The sequence below is a fragment of the Cherax quadricarinatus genome, chromosome 7 (genome assembly GCF_038502225.1).
Source record: "Cherax quadricarinatus isolate ZL_2023a chromosome 7, ASM3850222v1, whole genome shotgun sequence".
NCBI classification, from domain to species: domain Eukaryota; kingdom Metazoa; phylum Arthropoda; class Malacostraca; order Decapoda; family Parastacidae; genus Cherax; species Cherax quadricarinatus.
The window spans coordinates 39624091-39643792 of NC_091298.1; the positions used below are offsets into that span (position 1 = coordinate 39624091).

The window sequence follows — 19702 nt, forward strand, 5'->3', positions numbered from 1 at the left end:
TCTTCAACTACCACCTTTCTATGTACATGTAGCATCTCACTTTTCCCTACCCCCCTGGGAAGTTCCAGCTGTTCGAGTCTCTTCTTTCTCCCTCCCTTGCTCGAAAGCCCAACTGTCTACGGTCGCTTCCCGCTCTCTTTTTCTTGACCACTTTCACTCTCATTCTCATGCCATTGCTGTGTACACAGATGGCTCTAAGTCTTCTGACGGCGTAGGATTCGCAGCAGTGTTTCCGGACAGCGTCGTACAAGGGCATTTACTATCTTCAGCTAGTATTTTTACTGCTGAATTATATGCCATCCTTACAGCACTTATCCGTATTGCATCTATGCCTGTGTCATCATTTGTGGTTGTCTCAGACTCCCTTAGTGCTTTACAGGCTATACAAAAATTTTATACACCTCACCCCTTAGTCCTCCGTATCCAACTTTGGCTACGCCGCATCTTTACCAAGCATAAAGATATTGTTTTTTGTTGGGTCCCTGGTCATGTTGACGTACAGGGCAATGAACAGGCAGACACTGCTGCGCGGTCAGCAGTACATGACCTACCAGTTTCTTATAGAGGTATTCCATGTACGGACTATTTTGCTGTAATATCTTCCCACCTTCACACCCGTTGGCAACAACGTTGGTCTACTATGCTCGGCAACAAACTTCAGTCTATTAAACCGAGTATAGGTTACTGGCCGTCTTCTTATCACCAGTGTCGAGGTTGGGAGAATACTCTCTCCCGTCTTCGCATTGGCCATACTCGTCTTACTCATGGATATCTCATGGAGAGGCGTCTTGCTCCTCTCTGTGAGAATTGCCAAGCTCCATTATCAGTCAGCCACATTCTGTTGGACTGCCCACTTTATCAACGAGCACGCAGAATTTACCTCTGTCGTCGTCTTCGCCCCGCTGCTCTCTCTTTACCTTCCCTTCTCGCTGATGGACCCACCTTTCATCCGGACTCTCTCATTGACTTTTTGACAACGACTGACTTACTTCACAAATTCTGATACTTTCAGCCCTTTCTACTTCAATCTCTTGCTACCCTCTACCCCCGTACTATCCCCTGCCCCGCTGTTTTCTGTAACCTGCTGATCATCCCCCCTCCCTTCTGCCATCCAATTCCCTTGCTTCCTTCCCTACCCAGCAGCGCTGTATAGCCCTTGTGGCTTAGCGCTTCTTTTTTGATTATAATAATAATAATATCTGTTTACAATAATGTCTTATCACTGATTTCATCATTGCTTAGTTAATCTTAAGTTAATTTTAAGCCAGCCCGTAATGCTATGCATATAAGTGGCTTTGGCATGCTGCTCTTACCTGTATTTTTTGTACCTCTGTTTGTATGCTAAAATTTCTATATAAATAAATAAATAAATACTTGATGCTGAGATGCAGCACTGCCCGTTTCCATGTCCCAAGTTCTCGTATGGCATAAAATAGACTAGTTTACCTGGAGAGAGTTCTGGGGGTCAACTAGTGGGAGAACCTGAATAATTAAACTCTGTAAACATGTTGATGGTAATAATAATAAAAATAATATAATAAAAATAATAATAATCATAAAAACAATAAATAATCACTCTGGAGTAGTTTCAATGTCATACGTATTTTGTACAGGTTTGGTAGCTCACATTTAAACCACTCCAGAGCAATTGTTATTATTATTATTATTATTATTATTATTATTATTATTATTATTATTATTATTATTATTATTATTATTATTATTATTATCATCCACATACAGTACCTTGTTCACTGAGTTTAATCATTTATTAAGCTGCCATGAGACACAGAGAATGTAATAATAATAATAATAATAATAATAATAATAATAATAATAATTAATAATTAATAATAATAATAATATTTTGAGGAATTGTTAAATGTTGATGAAGATAGGGAAGGTGTGATTTCATGTATAGGGCAAGGAGGAATAACATCTTGTAGGAGTGAAAAAGAGCCAGTTGTGAGTGTGGGGGAAGTTTGTGAGGCAGTAGGTAAAATGAAAGGGGGTAAGGCAACTGGGATTGATGGGATAAAGATAGAAATGTTAAAAGCAGGTGGGGATATATTTTTGGAGTGGTTAGTGCTATTATTTAATAAATATATGGAAGAGGGTAAGGTACCTAGGGACTGGTAGAGAGCATGTATAGTTCCTTTGCATAAAGGCAAAGGGGACAAAAGTGAGTGCAAAAATTATAGGGGAATAAGTCTGCTGAGTATACCTGGTAAAGTGTATGGTAGAGTTATTATTGAAAGAATTAAGAGTAAGATGGAGAGTAGGATAGCAGATGAATAAGGAGGCTTTCAGAAAGGTAAGGGGTGTGTAGACCAAGTGTTTACAGTGAAACATATAGGTGAACAGTATTTAGATAAGGGTAAAGAGGTTTTCATGGCATTTATGGATTTGGAAAAGGCATATGACAGGGTGGATAGGGGGGCAATGTGGCAGATGTTGCAGGTGTATGGACTAGGAGGTAGGTTACTAAAAGCTGTGAGGAGTTTTTATGGAGAGGGAGATTATTTCCCAGTAAAAGTAGGCCTTAGACAAAGATGTGTGATGTCACCATGGTTGTTCAATATATTTATAGATGGGGTTGTAAGAGAAGTGAATGTGCAGGTCATGGCAAGAGGTGTGGGGTTAAAAGATAAAGAATCTAACACAAAGTGGGAGCTGTCACAGTTGCTCTTTGCTGATGACAGTGCACTTTTGGGAGACTCTGAAGATAAGTTGCAGAGGTTGGTGGATGAATTTGGTATGGTATGTAAAAGAAGAAAATTAAAAGTGAATATAGGAAAGAGTAAGGTAATGAGGATAATAAAAATATTAGATGATGAAAGATTGGATATCAAATTGGAGGGAGAGAGTATGGAGAAGGTGAATGTATTCAGATATTTAGGAGTGGATGTATCAGCAGATGGATCTATGAAGGATGAAGTGAATCATAGAATTGATGAGAGGAAAAGGGTGAGTGGTGCACTTAGGAGTCTGTGGAGACAAAGAACTTCGTCCGTGGAAGCAAAGAGGGGAATGTATGAGAGTATAGTTATACCAACCGTCTTATATGGGTGTGAAACATGGGTGATGAATATTGCAATGAGGAGAAGGCTGGAGGCAGTGGAGATGTCATGTCTAAGGGCAATGTGTGGTGTGAATAGAAAGCAGAGAATTCGTAGTTTGGAAATTAGGAGGAGGTGCGGGATTACCAAAACTATCATCCAGAAAACAATACGAAGTTCAATGATGAGAAATTTCAATTACTCCGATATGGTAAACGTGAGGAAATTAAAACTTCATCCAAGTATAAAACAAATTCCAACCACACAATAGAGCGAAAAATTAACGTCAAAGACTTGGGAGTGATCACGTCGGAGGATCTCACCTTCAAGGACCATAACATTGTATCAATCGCATCTGGTAGAAAAATCACAGGATGGATAATGAGAACCTTCAAAACTAGGGATGCCAAGCCCATGATGACACTCTTCAGGTCACTTGTTCTATCCAGGATATAAATAACCACTGTTTAAACCTAAAAGATGAATGATCACGTTGACCCTGATCTAAACCTCCACAATCTAACACACAATCAAAACTTATTGGAAAGTAACTGCCTTTATTTCACAGCATCACAAGCCAGCACTATCCTAAACACTGCTCAAAGTCTATCAGTTCTTAACAACATCAGGTCCTTAAGCAAACACTATGATGACCTCCTGGCACTCCTTGAGTCACTAAAGACACCCTTCTCCTGCATTATTCTTACTGAGACCTGGCTTAATCAGGATACAACAGATATCTACCCAATACCAGGATACACAGCAATCCACAACTGCAGACCATACCAAGTTGGGGGTGGTATTGCAATCTATTACTCTAACCAACTATCTTGTATTAGCACTAATTGCTTTAGTGATGAATATGGGGAATACATTTTTGCTAAATTTACTGTAAGAAACCTTAACACACCTATAACAATCGGTGCCATTTAACGGATACCCCACACAAACATCCCAAACTTCAGTGAGAATCTAAAGGCACTAATAACAGACAAATGAACAAGCACCACCTTCTCTTAGCAGGAGACTTCAATATCAACCTTGGCCTACCAGATGATCAGCCTGTAACTGATTTCATCAACAATATGAACAACACGCTTCTCATACCAACAATAACTAAACCAACCAGGATGACTGAGACAAGTGCAACCATAATAGACCACATACGGACCAATATACTAGCCCCCCTTAAATCAGGAATAATCACAGACAGCACTACAGACCACTACCCAACCTTCCTCTTAACAAACATTAGTAAGCCACCACTGGAATACAACAAAGTTTCATTTAGACTCCATGACGAGGCCTCAATAAGGAATTTCACAGCAGACCTAGAGATTGTTGACTGGCCTACAGAATTCTTCAATGCCAATAGTATTGACGATTGGACAGACATTTTTCTTAACAAAATACTTAGACTATACAACAAACATTGTCCTATAAAAATGAAACAGATCACGAATAAATGGCTCGGTTGCCCATGGCTAACCAGCAGCATTCTGAAATCCATTGATAAGAAACACCAATATGAAAAGCAATATAGACAGGGCTTAATACACAAAGATATTCTTAAACAATATTCATCAGTTCTCACCAAATTAATAAAGAAAGCCAAACAACTGTACTACTCCAGCAGATTCACTGACAAAAGAGGAGATATCAAAGAGACCTGGAAAACATTTTCCCAGATTCTGGGGACCCAAAAGCTGAAAAAAACCAAGAATATTGTCCTAACTAAACCTAAAACTAGTATTTAGTCACTTAGCCATAATATCAACTTACCTCATAATTTGTAATATTTTAAAATAAAGAATTAAACTAAGTCTGCCCGAAATGCCTAGCCATGCTAGGCGTTCTAGTGGTACACTCTGTAATCATTATTTAACTACATGTAAACCACACAACAACCAAATTCTGTAAATTCAACATTGTAATCTTTATAGAGAATAAACTTTGAATTTGAATTTGAATAATGAAACACCACTACATCCCACTGATACAGCTAACAAGATAAATGACTTCTTCTCAAACATAGAATCTGATCTCGCCAGTAAAATCCCACTTACCTACACCCGTGCCGGGGACTACCTAGATGGGAATTTTCCAAATTCCTTCTATCTTGTACCAAATGAGCCCACGGAAGTCACCACAATTATAAAGTCACTCAAAAATAACTCAGGGAATCTGTCTCACGTCCCGCCATTATTCAATTCAATTCAAACTTTATTCTCTATAAGTATTACAATGCTGAGTTTACAGAATTTGGTTATTGTGTGGTTTACATGTAGTAAAATAATAATTACAGAGTGTACCACTAGAACGCCTAGCATGGCTAGGCATTTCGGGCAGGTTTAAAATGTTACAGAATTATGAGATAAGTTCGTATTATGGCTAAGTGACTAAATACTAGTTGTGAGTTTAGCAATGTGAATGCTTTTGTTTTGCCACTATACATAGTTTCAGTATTGGAGTATCACAGGCCAACTTTTGACTAGTTAAGATTCATTATTTTGAGATTGAGATTGATATTTCTGTTTATGGTCAAATGGGTGAGTGAGTGTAAGTGTGAACCACCAGGTGGTATTCGTATTATTAGTTGACAGGGTGTATCAGAGAGAGAAGATGTTTTCTGATGGTAGTTTTGAAGGTGATGAAAGTGTCTGCAGTTTTGAAATTTTCAGGTAGGGTGTTCCAGATTTTAGGGCCTTTGACATACATTGAATTTTTGTAAAGGTTTAGTCGGACACGGGGAATGTCATAGAGATGTTTGTGTCTGGTTTTGTGCCTGTGGGTTCTGTCACAACTATCAAGAAAGCGTTTTATTGTACAAGCGAGAGGCCCATGTCCTTTCGCATGCTATTACATTACTTTTTAACAAGTCACTAGAAACTAGCACTTTCCCAACACTACTCAAGACAGCAAGGGTTACACCAATACATAAAGGAGGTGACCCTACAGATGTAAACAACTATAAGCTAATATCAGAACTTACCATTGCTATCCAAAATCTTTGAGAAACTCGTGCACAGGAGACTACATTCATTTATAACAGCACAAAACATACTCAACCCCTGCCAATTTGAATTCAGGAAAAATAAAAGCACTAATGATGCAATTGTAAAAATGCTAGATCTACTTTACACAGCATTGGAAAATAAGGAATATCCGCTAGGAATTTTTATTGACCTGAGAAAAGCGTTTGACACAGTAGGCCACGGCATCTTACTCCACAAACTTGACCATTATGGTATAAGAGGCCATGCGCTTGCATACTTCAAATCCTACCTTACTAATAGGTATCAGTATGTCACCATCAAAGACACAGCCTCATCAACACGGCCACTTGATACTGGAGTTCCGCAGGGAAGTGTCCTTGGTCCCCCGCTCTTCCTGATTTACAGTAATGATCTTCCAAACGTATCCCAACACCTGAAACCCATTCTCTTTGCTGACGACATGACTTAAGTCATCTCCCACCCTAATCTTGCCACCCTCAACACCATTGTCAATGAGGAGCTGCTCAAAATTCTGACTTGGATGACAGCCAATAAACTTACACTTAACACTGACAAAACCTACTACTTCATGTTTGGTAGCATAACACCAGACACAAACTTCTCTATGACATTCCCCATGTCCAACTAAACCTTTACAAAAACTCAATGTGTGTCAAAGGGCCTAAAATCTGGAACACCCCACTTGAAAACTCTAGAACTGCAGACGCATTTATCACTTTCAAAACTACAGTTAGAAAACATCTAATCTCCCTGATACACCCCATCAACTAACTACATGTAAACCACCTGGTGTTTCACACTTACACTTTCACTCACCCATCGACTATAAACACAGAAATACGAATCTTAATCTTAAAATAATGAACCCTAACTAGTCATAAACTTGCCTATGATACTCCAATATAGACACTATGTATTGTGCCAAAACAAAAGCATTCACATTGCTAAACTTACAAACTATAATGTAGTCATTTAGCCTTAATACCATAATCTGTAATAATTTAAAGTTCAGAATTAATCTAAGTCTGCCCAAAATGCCTAGCCATGCTAGGTGTCCTAGTGGTCCCCTCTGTAATTAGTATTTTAAAACACGTAAACCACACAATATCCAAAATCTGTAAACCCCGCATTGTAATCCTTATAGAGAATAAACTTGATTGATTGATTGATAGGTTGGAACATTGCTGCACACTAACAGCACCTTTCAAGGCAGGTGAAATTGCTCACCCAGAAAATGTACAGAGAACCTTCATGGCACACATAACTGAGATAAAACACCTCTATTACTGGGAGCGCTTGAAGTTCCTGAACCTGTACTCCCTGGAATGCAGGCAGGAGAGAGACATGATTATATACACCTGGAAAATCCTGGAGGGACTAGTACCAAACTTGCACATGAAAATCACTCCCTATGAAAGCAAAAGACTCAGCAGACGATGCAACATCACCCCCCAATGAAAAGCAGGGGTGTCACTAGGATGTTAAGAGAGAACACAATAAGTGAAAGGGGCCCAAGACTGTTCAACTGCCACCCAGCATACATAAGGGGGATTACCAACAAACCCCTGGCTGTCTTCAAGCAGGCACTGGACAAGCACCTAAAGTCGGTACCTGACCAGCCAGGCTGTGGTTCGTAGGTTGGATTGCGTGCAGCCAGCAGTAACAGACTGGTTGATCAGGCCCTGATCCACCATGAGGCCTGGTTACTAACCGGGCCGCGGGGGTGTTGACCCCCGGAGCTCTCTCCAGGTACCAGGTAAACTCCAGAGGGCTGAGCGATGATTCCAGGATTCTTCGGTATTGAGTGTTGTCTTCTGTGGCGATAAGTCTTGAGTTTCTGTAGTTAATTAAATGGTTGTGTGAATTGCGATGTTGTACACAGGCATTCCTTGTATCGTCAGTCCTGCTTGCGTGTTGGTGTTCTGAAATACGTATTTCAGAACACCAATATGCAAGCAGGACTGACGATACAAGGAATGCCTGCGTACAACATCGCAATTCACACAACCATTTAATTAACTACAGAAACTCAAGACTTATTGCCACAGAAGACAACACTCAATACCGAAGAATCCTGGAATCATCGCTTATCTCTATAACCAACAATTTCAACCAGAACAATGGCTTCTATAACTTAGCTGAACCACTTGCCAAGAAACTTCTTCATCGCTATCCCACATAAGAACATAGAACACTGCAGAAGGTCTGCTCACAACTTGTCCAATACCCCTGCCAATCTACCCAAGATTTTAGCCTCTATAACCCCACCCAGCAGATCATCAGATGCACCATTCTCCACCTGACCTCAACATTCTGAACCTGACTATAAATACTCGCATACCTCCCACCCCAGGTAGATCTGTTTTTGGCTTGAAAAAGCCCACTGTGTGGGCAAAAAGTTGTCAATAAAGGATCACATTAAACTGCATATGTGCTGATGTTTCCAGTGTTGTTGGTGACCAGATTAACCCTTTGACTGTTTCAGGCCCCTCTCTGAAACTGTCATTCTATGTCGCTCAATTTCTGAAAAAAAAAAAAAAAATATTTTTTCTTATGAAATGATAGAGAATCTTTTCCCGATGGTAATGACACCAAAAGTTCGAAATTTGGTCGAAAACTCGTGGAATTATGCTCCCGCGAAATTAGCAGTCTCGGCGACATATGCGTATCAGCGATTTCGCCGACTTTGAGCCCTATTTTCAGCCAATTCCATTGTTCCAGTTGACCAAACTCATAGCTATTTCTTTAGAACTCTATTTTATCTATCAGCTGAGTACAAGAAACCTCCCATTTACTAATTTGGACTACCCAATATGGTGGTCAGAAATTGGCAATTTGGCCAATTTCACGCAAAATAAAAAAGATGCCAATTTCAAAATAGGGTCCAGAATAAACAAGGTAGACATTCGTGGCACTAAAATAACATATGCTCTGTTCATTAGTCACATCTCTAGGCCCCTCTTATATTATTATTGCTTTCTATTTTGATTTTTTATTCATACAAAAAAATACAAAATTTACTGTTATGCAGACTACTGCATTATTGTAAAAATGGTATAAATAATATCAGTGCACTAGTGAAAGAATATTAGACTCCCCAGTTGACGTGTATTGGACGTGTGGTGTGATTTATTTACTCTTGAACATTGGTAAAAATCGAACATTTCCGCTACTTTGAGCTCAGTTTCAAGGTCGTTTTCATCGTAAAAGTAATGAAAATCATCTCTATTTCTGTAATATGTTTTCCATTTTATCACCTAAGACCATGAAAACGCGAATACAACGATAAATACTATACGAAAATACACCTCAAAGTCAGTGTTTTATTCCAAAAAAACAGAGTTTTTTTTCTCTCATTACGCAATGTGTGCTGAAGGATTTTTTTTATGTGGTGCACACTGACCACACAGACCCATTCTCTCACATGTGGGCCTACCAGCTTTCTCCCACTTGATTTGAAGCCGCTAGAATTATTGAGTATATATACGTCAGAAACATTGGCTCGTAAGACGTATTTATACGTCGAAAACAGTCAAAGGGTTAACAATCAACAGTGTTGTTAGTGACCAGACTAACAATCATCAGTGTTGTTAGTGACCAGACTAACAATCATCAGTGTTGTTGGTGACCAGACTAACAATCATCAGTGTTGTTAGTGACCAGACTAACAATCATCAGTGTTGTTAGTGACCAGACTAACAATCATCAGTGTTGTTAGTGACCAGACTAACAATCATCAGTGTTGTTAGTGACCAGACTAACAATCATCAGTGTTGTTAGTGACCAGACTAACAATCATCAGTGTTGTTAGTGACCAAACTAACAATCATCAGTATTGCTAGTGACCAAACTAACAATCATCAGTGTTGTTAGTGACCAGACTAGCAATCATCAGTGTCGTTAGTGACCAGACTAACAATCATCAGTGTTGTTAGTGACCAAACAATCATCAGAGTTGCTAGTGACCAAACTAACAAACATCAGTGTTGTTAGTGACCAGACTAACAATCATTAGTGTTGTTAGTGACCAAAATAACAATCATCAGTGTTGTTAGTGACCAGACTAACAATCATCAGTGTTGTTAGTGACCAGACTAACAATGATCAGTGTTGTTGGTGACCAAACTAGCAATCATCATTGTTAGTGACCAAACTAAGAATTATCAGTGTTGTTAGTGACCAAAATAACAATCATCAGTGTTGTTAGTGACCAGACTAACAATCATCAGTGTTGTTAGTGACCAGACTAACAATGATCAGTGTTGTTGGTGACCAAACTAGCAATCATCATTGTTAGTGACCAAACTAACAATCATCAGTGCTGTTAGTGGCCAGACTAACAATCATCATTGTTAGTGACCAAACTAACAATCATCAGCACATTCGTCTCTCAACCTTTGAGTGGTGAGGACGTGCGCTGCTGCTGCCCCTGGCGTTGATTAGTGGCAGTTGTATTTACACAGCATGGCACTGGCCAGCCGGAGACGCATCAATACAGTCTGTGTTGAGCTTATCGGTGGGGCTGCGACAGGAACTTCTATGGAGCTGCTACTACCTGCAATCATATGAGATACATATGGTATTGCTAACGAGGAGATATGTGGAGTAGCGCTGAATGGTACGACGAGGCTCTTTGTCAAGTTTAACTTGGCAAGTGTGTATGAGGTGGCGGTGGACAAGTACCAGGAGGTCACTTTGACAGTTAACTATGCTATGACCGTGCGACTTCACGATGTATCTCGCCATTACACATGGGTTAATATTAGAAATGTGCCTTTCGAGGCGGATGATTCTGACATCCGTCTTGCAATGGGTAAATATGGTACAGTACATATGGTCACTGTTGGGAGGTGGGCTACTGGGCCATACGCAGGGATACCTGAAGGAACGTATTCTGTGAAGATGTCGTTACGTTACCCTATTCTGTCGTACGTAGTGCTGCCAGAATTTCGGACCCAGGTGTTTGTGACATACGCTGGGCAACGCCGGACCTGTCAGTTGTGTGGGTCATATGATCACCTAGCGGCTCTGTGTGGAAGGAGACGTGGCAACATGGAACAACGGCAATGACATGAAGCAGAAGAGAAGGGTGAGGAGCAAGATTTGCCTTATGTGACTCTGCCTACACAAGGTGGGTCCTGGAGTGAAGAGGTCGAGAGAGCGGAGGAGATGGAATCAGCAGGTGTGACAAGGGGGGGGACACCCCTTCATTGAACGTAGCTCAGGTGATGGAAGAGAACACCCCAGATGCGAGTGATAGTGACGTGGAAGACTCATTAGCCAAGGCTTTAAATGTGTTATTGGACGACAAGAGTATTGGGCAGGTTGGGAGTCCAGACCTAGTTCTTGGGCCTGCTGTGGATCAGGGTGTGGAACAGGATAAGCGGTTGGCGCAGTGTGATATGAATGTCTTGATGATGCAAGCGGTGGAGGTGGAGGTCCACCGGGACACTGTAACAGACGACATGATGCAAGCAGAGGGAGCATCACGGAAGCGTGCTGCTGCGCTATCTGACTCCGAAGATGTGCTCACGCCTGCTCAGCGCACTGGGAAAAAGTCCTGGGCGGAAGTTACACAGAGAGGACCCAGCGTCCCTAAGGGGCAGGAGTTGGTTAAGAGCGTTGCTAAAGGGGGGGAGAGGGATCGAGGTGTCACGAAACGACCTGGTGGCAAGACAGTACCAGGGTCAAGAAGAAAAACCACTCTGTAGGCTTCAAGTGCATGACATTGAACATTAATGGATTAGGATCAGAGAGAAAGTGTGTATGGTTTAGTGAATATTTGGTGCGTAATAGTGTTGATGTGGTGTTCGTGCAGGAAAACAACTACAGACCAGGCTATGAGTTGAAGGTGAATGGGTATAATGTGTATGTGGAGCATGCAATAAGGTTGAAAGGAGGAGTTGCCATCCTGTTAAAAGAAACTAGTCCGTTCGTAGTGAGGCATTGTGAGGGTGGGGAGGGGAGGGTGATTCGTGTGGATGGGTGGTGGGGTAGGGTACAGATGAGTTTGGTGTTTGTGTATGGTCCGGCAGAGGGAGATGTGCGTATTAAGAATAAATTTGTGAAGGATGTCCTAGTATATTATTTGCGTGCTTTGCCGGGTGTAGCTGTAATTGGTGGTGACTGGAATTGTGTGATAAGGTGTAAGGACGTGGAACCTAGAGGGGCAGGGTACTGTTCGGGGATTTTGGGGGAATTATTAAATGGGGTGGGGTTAATGGACGCTTGGGCGGTGGGGTTGTAGAACATACTTTTGTTAGACGTGGATATGCGGCTAGGCTTGATCGCTTGTACGTGCACCGAACAGTAATAGTGAGCAGAGTGCGTGTGGTGGACGCGGTTTTTTCAGATCACAGAGGAATGCTGGTGGACCTAGAATGGTAGGGATTGCCCAGAAGGGGTCAAGGTTATTGGAAGTTAAATGTGAAGCTGTTGCAGGGTGAGGAATGTCGTCAGTCTTTTGTGCAATTGTGGGAACGGTTGGTGGATGAGGTGCCGGGGGATGATGCTCTGGTAAGTTGGTGGGATTCGGTGGCTAAAACTCGCATTAGAGAATATTATATTTGTCGTGGGAAGGAATATAATCGGTTAAAGTATGGGTTTCAAAGATATCTTGAAGGGCAGCTGCGTGACCGTTATGCATGAGGAGGAGCAAGCTATCCAGTGCAGGACATTGAGGGTTTAAAGGAGAATATTAAGGAATTGCAAAATGAGCATTTTGATGGTGCGCGAATTATGGGAGGATTGGAAGAAGTGCTATGGGGTGATCGGCCGTCGGCTTGCGTGTTAAGGGGCCAGAGAAAGAGAAGAGTGACGACGGAGATGATGGGGTTAAACGTACATGTAGGGATGGAAGGGTATAGAGCGGGTCAAGCACTGGTAACGATGGAGGGTATGAGTGGATATGCAGACGCTTGGTTTAACTCATATACGCAAAGCATGGGCATCCGTGAAGTGGCATTGGGGGAAATGGGAGGGTATGTGCAGTGTGAGCTTGATGGTCAAGATCGGGAGGCACTAGGTGGGCCGATTACGGAGTGTGAGATTTGGCAGGCGTTGTCAGGAGTGAGCTTGGGAAAGGCGCCGGGTATAGATGGGCTGCCAAATGATATTTACGTAAAGAATTGGGGAGTTCTGAGGGGGTTTTAAGTAAGGTTGTTTAACATACTTAAGGCGGCTGCGGTAATGGGAGAGCAGCAACGGACGGCCATTGTGGTGTTGGTATCGAAAGGGGAGCAGTGAACGGTAATGGATTATCGGGCACTTTCGCTTATGTGTGGAGATTATAAATTGTTTGCGAGAATATTAGGGAGCAGAATCAAGAGGGTGATAGGCAAGGTAATTGATAGGGAGCAATATGGGGTGCCAGGAAGGTCAATGCATGAAGGACATGGCATGATTCGAGAATTTATAGAGAAACGGGGGGAGTTGGGTGATGGGGATATATTGGCATTAGATTGGAAGGCTGCTTATGATAGTGTGGAAAGGGAAGCGTTATGGAGGTTCATGTGTTGGCAAGGTTTTGGTGAAGAAATAATATCTTGGGCAAAATTATTGTATCAGGGGGCGTCGATGAGGGTGCAGGTTAACGGGAGGCTAGGAGTTAAAATACAGATGCGACGGGGAGTGCGCCAAAGTTGCCCACTATCGCAAATATTGTTTGCATGTATACAGGATCCATTTTATAGGGCTATTCGGAGGTGTGCTGCGGGAGATGGGGAGGGTAATGACCGGGGGGAAGGGGGGGCTGGTATCGTAGGCTATGTGGATGACACGACTGTTTTGGTGAGAGGTAATAGGGACTTGCTTAGGGTGGGTAAGGTGGTGGATGTGTTTGTGGAGGCTTCAGGGATGAAAATTAATGTTGAGAAGACTAAGTTTCTGGACCTAAGGGATAGTACACATGGGGATGAGGTGGTAGGGGGTGGGTGGAATGTGGTGGATCAACTATTGATATGTAGGATAGTTTATGTGAGAGATACACGGGTGGCTCAAGAGGTGAGCTCAGTGCGAATAGTGGATGGAGTATTGAAAAGACTTGGTGGTTTGATGGCCGCGCAACTAACGCTGCATCAAAGAGTAATAGTGACGAACGTGCTATTGTACAGCAAGTTATGGCATGTGGTTGTCATGTACCCGCTGATGCGACGTGAGGTAAAACGTTTACAACATGGGGTTTTTAGGTTTATATGGGGATCGGGTTGCAAATGGTTAAGTAGAGCGGTGTTAACACTTCCGGTCAGTCGGGGAGGGCTGGGGCTTATACCTCTGGAAAAAAGGATGATGAGCGTGTACCTAAAACGAAGTTTTATAAGGGAGAGGGGAGGGAGGGGAGGTGGACTTGTGAGAGTACATAAGGATATGCAACGGTGGTGGGGGGGTAGGGATTTAATAGTTGGTGAGGCCATGTTGAGGTTTTTAATGACAGTGAGGGACCCGTCGTGTGTTAAATTGCGGGTCCTCGAAGGAGTGGAAGGCAGGTCAGTGGTGGTTGCTGTTGAAGGAGCATACCCCATGTATGCGTGGAGCGAAATATGGATGCGTCTAAAACAATTACGTGCAAACCGGGTGTTCGGGAGGTGATGTTTAGAATTTTACATGGGATTTTGCCGTCTGGGGTTGTCCTATTCAACAGGAGGATACGGGAGGGAGAGGAATGTAGAGCGTGTGGAAGTATGGAGACAATTTTTCATGCTGTATATTTTTGTGACTGTATAGAAGTTGTGCGGGTCTGGTTAGGAAAGGTGTTTAGGTTAGTGGGTGGGGGCGGGTTGCAGGTGTTGCGGGCTTTAAGTTTGGATATAGGTTGGGTGAGTAAGGTGGTGGAGAATGCAGTGGCATATTTGGTCACGGATTTTATTTATACGTCATGGGCCATGAGGGAGGTGGGCGTGGCTGAAAGGATAAAGGTGTTAGCTGCGACATTTTACAAAACTACTGCAACATTTTACAAAAGTAAGTGTCGTAATAGGGAAATTTACGGAAGGAGTTGGGAGAATGCTTTTACTGGGGGCTATTGGAGTTTTAGGTTGAGGGATTTAAGGGATTTGCGTGCAATGTAAGGGGTTGCGGCGGGCTAGCTTCCCGATAAGGATAGTGTGAAAGGGTTTAGTGTGGAAGAGAATGAATATAGTACTGAGACATAAGTGCTTTGACTGTGTGAAGAGCGGGTTGTGTTGTGAACGATACAAGTTCTTCAATTTAATTATTAATTATGCAATTGATAAAGGACGACAGATGTCGTAGTGTGATGGAATATTAAATATATGAAACGAAATTATTGGTGTGTGTGTAATGTAATGACAATGTGGGTGCACTGTGTGAATGCGAAATCTGTGTGAACATGAGGTATTGAGTGTGGTAGGAAGGCATCAGTATTTATCGAAGTGTGAAGGTCATGCACTGTTATATATTATGTAAAAAGAATTACATCTTGGTAGTGCTTTTAATGAATGGTTGAACTATGTTTAGAAAAGCTTGACTCGCCTTGTGTTTTTATTATAAATATTTTTTCATGGGAGCTCTATAGAACCTGTAGGTTTAGGTTAAATTTGAGATGACATATATTGTATGGTATTTGATGGATGACATAGGATTAGATTTTTTTTTTTTTTACTAGTTGTGTTGTAAAGTGCATGCTTCATATGTATATATTTATAGCTTCCTTTAGAAGGTGATATGCTTGGGTGTCTAGTAGATATACGTTGTACATGAATCATGTAGAATTGATTTTTATATTATCTCAATATACTGAGTTATACTGAATGTATCATGTTGTTCAGTATGGAATAATGCAAGCATTTCATACAACATAAAGTTAAATATAAAGATTGTTACGTGTCAGGTGGCTTGACGCGAAAAAGGGGGGGAAGGTAGCGTTTTCAGAATGTAAGGTGTACATTCCTTGGCAGGATGTACAATCAGGAATTAGATGTACCTGCCAAGGGGTCTTTAGGTTAGATTTAGAGTTCCAGGCATAATATTATTTACTCCAAGGATTGGAATGGCCAAGGTTTACTGTACAGATTGTGTCTTTCAGAAGTAACATATTAATTGAAAAGTACATATACTATGCAGAATTTTGCAATATATATTGTAAGACTTATTGTTGTAATTGAGGTGTGTACTGATTCCCTTTTTTTTTTTTTTCGCTATGTAATTTGTCGTTTGCTTTTATGTACTATGTATCTTTTAGTAAGTAAGTAAGTTTATTCAGGTATACACAAATACAGTTACATAGAATTATCATACATAGCAGCATGTGTGTAGAGAACCTAGGATAACCCAAAAAAGTCAGACAGAGTGACTTATTTCCATTGGGAAAAAAAATCATCAGTGTTGTTAGTGACCAGACTAACAATCATCAGTGTTGTTAGTGACCAGACTAACAATCATAAGTGTTGTTAGTGACCAGACTAACAATCATCAGTGTTGTTAGTGACCAGACTAACAATCATAAGTGTTGTTAGTGACCAGACTAACAATCATAAGTGTTGTTAGTGACCAGACTAACAATCATCAGTGTTGATAGTGACCAGACTAACAATCATCAGTGTTGTTAGTGATCAGACTAACAATCATCAGTGTTGTTAGTGACCAGACTAACAATCATCAGTGTTGTTAGTAACCAGACTAGCAATCATCAGTGTTGTTAGTGACCAAAATAACATGTGGAGAAATTTTCTCCAGGAGGGGGGTATCAGCCCCCTTCAGCCCCTTCAGCCCTGAGGGGCCCAGCCCTCTCAGAAGGGGCAAGCGTCTTGTTTACTGCTACAGTGAGTAATTGATCACAGATGCCGTACGAGTATGCGACGTGGTCAAGTTGACCGCTGCTCCTTGCAGTGCAGTGTTGCAAAGTGTAGTTTAATAAGAGACAGTACATCTCTTACTTTAGCAGGACAATTAAGGAAAATCCTGCTCCCACTTTATTACCATAGTAAAGATAGTGGGCATTGTTGTCTATGCTTAAGACAGCAAGAAACAAATATTTTGCTTTGCTTCATCGAGTAAGTGGCAAGGAAGCAAAAGTACTAGGTCAGCATTTTTTTTTGTGCAAGGGGAGTGACGGCGTGGGGCGCTGTGGTGTCTTCAGATTACTTTTGACTCTACTGAGAGTGACACTGACGCCAGGATAACCAACAAAGAACACTGATCTGTGCGTTAGTGTGAACAAAGTGTCTCACAAAACACAATAAACACTTAAGTGTGATCAGCTTCTCTTGTGATAAGATTGTGAACAATAAAGACAAATCTTGTGGAACATAGTGTACCAGTGTGCGTTTCCTAGAATATGGAAGACGTGGACATCCAAGGACACTTCAGCTTCTATCAAGTCACTGATACCTGTCGAAGGTGTGAAGAACACCATAGCTCACGTTACAAGAGCAAGGTATGTTACAAATTTCTTGTGGTACGGGGGACTGCGCAGTTCTTGAGTCGCAAGGAGTTTGTAATCAGCCTATAGTCGGCAGTAAGGTGTGGACTTTTGAGTCCAAACAAGTAAGTTGTCAGCCATCAGTGAATGAAATATGCTGACATAACACCCCCTAGGGGTAATTCATAATCTTACAAATTATAAATCTTTACAGCCCGTTGAAAGATGGTTTCGACAGCTTCTAGACCTCGTCTGCAGGGGCGGCTGTGTAGACGATTTGCTGTCTTTTATCAGCTAAGTGTTCACTATACTTATATTTATAAATTAAGCTTAGCTGGTAAGGCCATTTCTCAACATAACATTCATCAGTGTTATTATCAATAAAACTTGAACATAAATTATATAATAATATTTAAGTTAATTAGTGACTTACTAGTTACATTTTCTCATTTAATTATTTTAAAATCCATGTTAATAAAATATAAGTAACGGTGAGAGTGTTGAGAAACTAATATTTTCCCTTGTCTTTATTATCTCAATATATATTATTACCCACCAGTGTTGCTACTTACCTCATCCATCAATCTTCCACCCAGAGTTACTCCAACATTATGTTAATTAACAATAACTGATAAAAATGTTGAATAATTATCCCGTAACTCCGCCACTGTTGTTGTTGTTGAGGGTTGTGAGGCCACCAGGGATTACACCGTATTGATCCAGCCAGCCACAGCCAGCCAGCCAGCCACAGCCAGCCACAGCCAGCCAGCCACAGCCAGCCAGCCAGCCACAGCCAGCCAGCCAGCCAGCCACAGCCAGCCAGCCACAGCCAGCCAGCCACAGCCAGCCAGCCACAGCCAGCCAGCCACAGTCAGCCAGCCACAGCCAGCCACAGCCAGCCAGCCACAGCCAGCCAGCCCCAGCCAGCCCGCCACAGCCAGCCACAGACAGCCAGCCAGCCACAGCCAGCCACAGCCAGCCAGCCACAGCCAGCCAGCCACAGCCAGCCATAGCCAGCCAGCCACAACCAGCCACAGCCAGCCAGCCACAGCCAGCCAGCCACAGCCAGCCAGCCACAGCCAGCCAGCCACAGCCAGCCAGCCACAGCCAGCCAGCCACAGCCAGCCAGCCACAGCCGGCCACAGCCAGACAGCCACAGCCAGCCATCCACAGCCAGCCACAGCCAGGCAGCCACAGCCAGCCACAATTAAAGCCAGTGGCCACAGCTAAACAGCCGGCCAGCCAGCTACAGCCAGCCTGGCTGCCAGCCGGCTACAACCAGCCGGGCAGGCAGCCACAGAAACCAGAGAGCCATCAATCCGCAGCCAGCTAGCTACAGTCAGTCAGCCACAGCTAGCCAGCAACAGCCAGTTAGCCACAGCCAGCTAGCCAAAGCTAGCCAGTCACATTCAGCCAGCCAACCACAGCTAGCCAGACAGCGAACTACAGCCAGCTAGCCAGATACAGTCTGGCAGCCAGCCATACACAACCAGCCATACACAGCCAGCCAACCACAGCCCACAGCCTTACGGGCCGTAAGGCTGTGGGCTGTGGCCGGCTGGCTATGACTGGCCGTAAGTTACGGCCAGTCATAACCAGCCGGCCACAGCCAGCCTCATCCAGCCAGCCACATCCAGCCAGCCACATCCAGCCAGCCATATCCAGTCAGCCACATCCAGCCAGCCACATCCAGCCAGGTAGCCAACCACAAGTTGGGAGCCAACCAGCCACAGCCAGGCAGCCACAGCCTGGCAGCCAGCCGACCACAGCCAGCCAGCCAGCCAGCCACAGAAACCAGCCAGCCAGAAAGGCGCAGCCAGCCTGTCAGCTAGCATCAGCCAACTACAGCCAGGCAGCCAACCAGCCAGACATCCACAGCTAGTCCGCAAGCCAATCAGCCACATACAGCCAGCCAGCCAGTAAGCCACAGCCTGGCAGCCAGCCAACCACATCCTTGCAGCCAGCTATCCAAGCAGCTACAGCCAGGCAGCCACAGCCAGCCGGCCACAGCCAGCCAGCCAGCGATAGCAAGTCGTCCAGCCACAACCAAACAGCCAGTAAGCCAGTCAGCCAGCCAGCCAGTCAGTCTGCTAGCCAGCCAACCATAGCCAGCCAGGCAGCCAACCAGCCAGGCAGCCAGCCAGCCAGGCAGCCAGTCACAGCTAGCCAACCACATTCAGCCAGCTAGCCATCCACAGGCAGCCAGCCACAACCAACCAGTCAGCCGGCCACAACCAGCCAGCCAGTCA

At 43.1% G+C, this 19702-nt stretch overlaps 1 protein-coding gene across 2 annotated transcripts in view; it reads right to left on the reverse strand.

Moving 5' to 3' along the window:
• Window positions 1-18190, reverse strand: part of LOC128688007 (zinc finger protein 132-like) — a 107436-nt gene extending 89246 nt beyond the window's left edge. For both annotated transcript variants that reach the window (XM_070082393.1, XM_070082394.1), the window contains exon 1: window positions 18026-18190. The gene's annotated coding sequence lies outside the window, so the exon portion shown is untranslated. The remainder of the gene's footprint in view (window positions 1-18025) is intronic.
• Between the last annotated feature and the right edge of the window lie 1512 nt (window positions 18191-19702).